Here is a 5,460-nt window from a genome sequence, read left to right as displayed (position 1 = left end):
CGTGGGATCAGGCTGCATGCAGGCAGCGACACCAGATGAAAGAATGAAGTGCTTCAGACAGAGAGTTCTGCAGAATCTGTATACCGCTGCATGCAGCCATTTTCTCTCTCTTCTCTTCTCTTCTCTTCTCTTCTCTCTCTCTCTCTCTCTCTCTCTCTCTCTCTCTCTCTCTCTCTCTCTCTCTCTCTCTCTCTCTCTCTCTCTGGATTAATGTTGTTTAGAGATCTGCATGTCTTCATGGAGGAAATGGTTGCTTAATAACACCCACTGTTAGGCTAAATATCAAACTGACTGTCTGTCTGAAAACACGTTGAGTGTGTTAGACCAACGCAACGAGCCTATATACGTGCGACATTTTCAGCCACATTTAGATGCTTATGGAGCCATGGAGTTAAATCCCCACAGGATTCCAATAAGACAGACATGAAAAGCAAAGTAAAAGGAGAGAGAGAAAGAGAGAGAGAGAGAGAGAGAGAGAGAGAGAGAGAGAGAGAGAGAGAGAGAGAGAGAGAGAGAGAGAGAGAGAGAGAGAGAGAGAGAGAGATTATCAAAGTATTCGACTCATTCATATCATATCATATCACACTACACAACATGTTTCTTGGATAAAAATTGCAACCGAATTAAAAGTTCACTCAATTAGTGGTTCTCAAACTTTTTCATGTCAAGGACCCCCCACAAAATGATATGTATTTGGCCAAGGACCCCCCCCATCTCAAAAATGTTTTTCTGCCATTCTTCAAAAATAGCAGATCTACAAGCTCATAGTGCCGGGCTATGAGCTTGTAGAACTGCAATTTTTCAATAGCCAAAGTATGGTTAAAGTGGTTAAAATGATTGGCCGCGGACCCCCATCGGAAGATGTTGTGCGAGGGACCCCCAGAAGCAAAGATTTGAGTTAAAAATGTTCACTTTAAAAAATATATATGTTCATACGCACACATTTTTCAAGATTTTTCAAAAATAGCAGATCTACAAGCTCATAGCGCGGCACTCGGTGCCGCGCTATGAGCTTGTATATCTGCTACTTTTGAATAGCCAAAGCTAAGTGGTTAACACATTTTACTGCAGGGACCCCCTGGTACCCCCTCAAGGACCACCGGTGGTCCACGGACCACTGGTTGACAACCACTGGACTAGACTATAACAAATCATTAAGAAACCTATAGCCTACATTAGTGATTGAAGTCATGTCCCAATATAACCTATACTCTATTGACTAGAGACTAGAGTCTGTTAGTCATGTCAAATCTATAGGCCTGTATAATCCATCCATAATTCTATATCTAAATGCATATGTATGCACCTCCAACGAACAACAACAACGTCATCTTTCAGTGGAACCAACAACCACACGAGCCATGAAACTGAAACATCGTCACGCAGAGAGCATAATTTATTTATAGAGCAAAGGGTGCTGTTTCACATTCCTCTTATATAGACTATATAGCCAACAACACAGTAAAACACATCCAGGGTTCATTTAACTTATAGAGCGAAGTTTGCTCTTTCACATTCCTCTTTTCTTTAACACAGTCTTATAGGCTAAAAAAAACACATATCAGTGTTCATTTAACTCTTGATCCTAAACGTTAACCTAAATGTGCAACTTGGCTCCATAATCCATTTACCATGTGAGAGCTATACATTAAGGATTTTACTGATGTGTCATCGTGTAGTGCGATTATCTATCTATCTATCTATCTATCTATCTATCTATCTATCTATCTATCTATCTATCTATCTATCTATCTACCTATCTACCTACCTACCTACCTATCTATCTATCTATCTATCTATCTATCTATCTATCTATCTATTTACACAGCAGTAGGCCTAATATGCTATTAAAGTGAGAAGTAGGCCTATATGTTTGTCAGAAAATGCAAAAGTTCAGCTATACTGCAGACTCCAAGAAAATAAACTCGTTTGATTTCAAGTTCAAGTTCAAACGGGCGCTTTGATGTCTCTATTTGTCCATATAAACCAGAGGTTCTCAAACGTTTTTCATGTCAAGGACCCCCAAAATTATATGTATTTGGCCGCGGACCCCCATCTCAAATATTTTGTTCCAGGGACCCCCCAGAAGAAAAGATTTTAGTTGCAAATGTTCCCTTAAAAATATATTATATTCAAAGGTTTTCAAAAATAGCAGATCTACAAGCTCATAGCGCGGCACTCGGTGCCGCGCTATGAGCTTGTATATCTGCTATTTTTTAATAGCCAAAATATAAAAGGTTAAAATTATTGTGATGCTATATTAACACATTTTTTGCTGGGGACCCCCTGGAACCCTCCGAAGGACCCCTGGGGGTCCCCGGACCCCACTTTGAGAACCAATGCTATAGACACTGGGGGCCTTTATTGGTTTTATATAGGCTATAAGGCAACGAGGCCAATAGGATATGATAATAAATGTGATCAATGCAGTGCTTTCAATCAGAATTAATTAACGATTAACTAATAGATAAGCGATAAGCCCTCACCTAGGCTTATACCTGATTTGGCAGTTGAGCGTTTCTGTCGCCTATATTGCATTTATAGGACAGAGGGAATTAGATTAGAATGGCTTCTAATTGCAGCTATAATAACCAAGGCACGGGCAAAACACATGCAGAAATGAAAGCATTTAGAGGTTAATTTTAGACCCCACCATGCACGTCGCTTCATATTTATTTCCACTTGTGGTTTTTCATGTTTAGGCTATAGCTCAGTCTGTCTGCTCAAGCACCTCCACATCACCAAATGCAGTGATGGAAGAGAGTACTCGCATGTTTTACTTAAGTAAAAGTATCAATACTGCAATGTAGATATATACTCTGTTACAAGATGTCCCTCCCGTGTTCAAAATGTACTTGCGTAAAAGCACAAAAGTATTGATATGAAAATGTATTTAAAGTACGGGTCCCATTTCACAAGTTTTCAAATGTATAAAATATATAGAAATTCTTTGAAAATGGCAGATCTGCAAGCTCACAATGCATAGGTTGTGAGCTTGTCAATCGGCTATTTTCAAATTGCCAAATATGATATATTTAGGGCTGAAGTGGTTTTGTAATAATAATCAAAATCTACAAAGTAACTCAAGTTTTCAAATAATTGTAGAGGAGTAAAAGTACAATATTTGCCTCTGAGATGTAATGGAGTAAAAGTACAAGTGAAAGTACTGAAAATTGGAAATACTCCACTAAAGTTTAAAAAAATACCTATAAATGTTACTAAAGTACAGTACTTGAGTAAATGTAATTAGTTACTTCACACGACTGATGATCAAATGTCGCATGATGATGATAAACCTGCAACAGAACAGTGATCAGATTCAGAACACACTCAGAGCCACAGAGCCAGTCTGCCCAGAAACCAAACCAGCCAATAAGACAATTATTATTTATTTATATTTAAAGGAGTAGTTCACCCCAAAAAAAACGACTTATTTTCTATCAATTACACACCCCATGAGGCCTTGAATTCATGGAGAATTTTTAGTTTTTGTCACATTCCTAAGCCAATAATTTGATGATTTGATAATCAATGGAGACTCTTTCAGTCTCCATTGAGTCTCCTTCAGTCATCAAATTATTGGCTTAGGAATGCGACAAAAACAAAAAAAATCTCAATGAATTGAAGGTTCCATGGGGAGAGTAATCGATAGATAAAATGTCATTTTGGGGGATGAACTACCCCTTTAAAATTTCTAAGGACGGCGTCGCTCGACGACCTGAGCAGCTGATCTTTGCGTCGCTGCATGCCTGTGAGCTTGAAGATCTGCTATATATTGCCGGCAAGCGACACATACCGTCGCGGTCGCAGTACGGGGTGTTGTTATTATTACGTTATAGGCGGATAATAATGTTGTCATGACATGCACACAGTCTCAGAGAGGAGCGGCCATGCATGGCGACAACAAGCATATAGCTAAAGCCGCAGCAAGAGGCTTTATAAACGGGCGCGTCGTGTTGGCTTCTATAACTTCGTATGACTCAGTGTCTGTGTTGATATGAAACCATATTACAGCCCCTTAATACCGTCATGAAATGTCGGTCTCTCTCTCTCTCTCTCTCTCTCTCTCTCTCTCTCTCTCTCTCTCTCTCTCTCTCTCTCTCTCTCTCTCTCTCTGTGTCTCTCTCTCTCCTGGATCAAAATGGTGGTCATATTTCTGCGCCATTGCAGCAGAGCAGCAGCTCAGATACAAACACGTCTTTTGTGCTGTAAAAAAAAAAAACATAAAACACGGAGCGCTGGGTCTGTCTGTCTATAACAGCTCTGATGGTCAGTCAGATAGATGATGGTCAGAAGAATCACAGGCTGGCTGACCCGCATCATCATGGCTTTATATGAGACATTATGATGAATAATGTATTATTTATTCTCCGTGTATGTATCGGAGGAATGAGACGGTTCGTCGCCCGGGGGAATGAAAGGGTTAATGATCCATCTTTCTCTGCGCTTTGAGCAAAACGCCTGTGAACGAGAAATAATGGTTTTTTTTTTTTAATTTAACACATTTTTGATGATGTATTTCACTGACCAGCTGAATAAATGGTTCATTCCAAACCTGGTCTATTTGTTTGCTAATGCAGAATGCACAGGGAGGTGCTATTTACAGTAAATGCATGTTGGAAATGACGCAGAAATACATTTAAAACATAGCCTATATATTTGGAGGAAATTCATTGTAGGCTATGACAGTTTTCTCTGATTAATATTTCTACTTCCAGAATTCATTCTTTTGATTATCAATTCTTTTGATTGATAAAAGGAGACGTGTTTTCCGCATGTGAATTCTCCCTGATGAATTCTGAATGATCTCTTTATTTTGCTGTGGAACATAATTTAAAGATGTCAGTTAATGAATCTAATCTACAGTGTTAATTAATGCACTGAAATCCCTCTGGAAATCCATACATGCCTATAATGTTTATATGCTTTTGCAGCACTGAATGTAGAAAAAACCCTTACAACCGACAATAGAAAATGTAGTTATAGTTAGAAATGTCTGCATCCTTTCACACCACACAATATAATAATAAGGGTAGTAATAATAATAATAATAATAATAATAATAATAATAATAATAATAATAATAATAATAATAATAATAATAACAACAAAGTGATAATTAATACATTTATTTTATTATGAATCATTGAATTAATTGGGTCAAATCATTTTCTACTTTAAGCACCAACAGTAGGCTATCCATAGCAAGAACTAAATTAAAACATTCTATTTCTATTAATAATATTATGTTAATAATAATTAGTATTATAATGATTATTATTATCATCATCATTATCATTATTATTATTATTATTATTATTATTATTAGACTATAACAACAACAATCATCATCATCATCATCATCATCATCATCATCATCATCAATTTCACCACCATTTTTCTCAGTCAAATTTCAATAAAATGCCACGCTTTCTAATGACTAATCTGGTCTCAAAATAT

Source organism: Gymnoscopelus braueri, assembly GCF_963280865.1.
Source record: "Gymnoscopelus braueri genome assembly, chromosome: 13".
Taxonomy (NCBI): Eukaryota; Metazoa; Chordata; class Actinopteri; order Myctophiformes; family Myctophidae; genus Gymnoscopelus; species Gymnoscopelus braueri.
Note: the sequence above shows the minus strand (reverse complement) of the source record.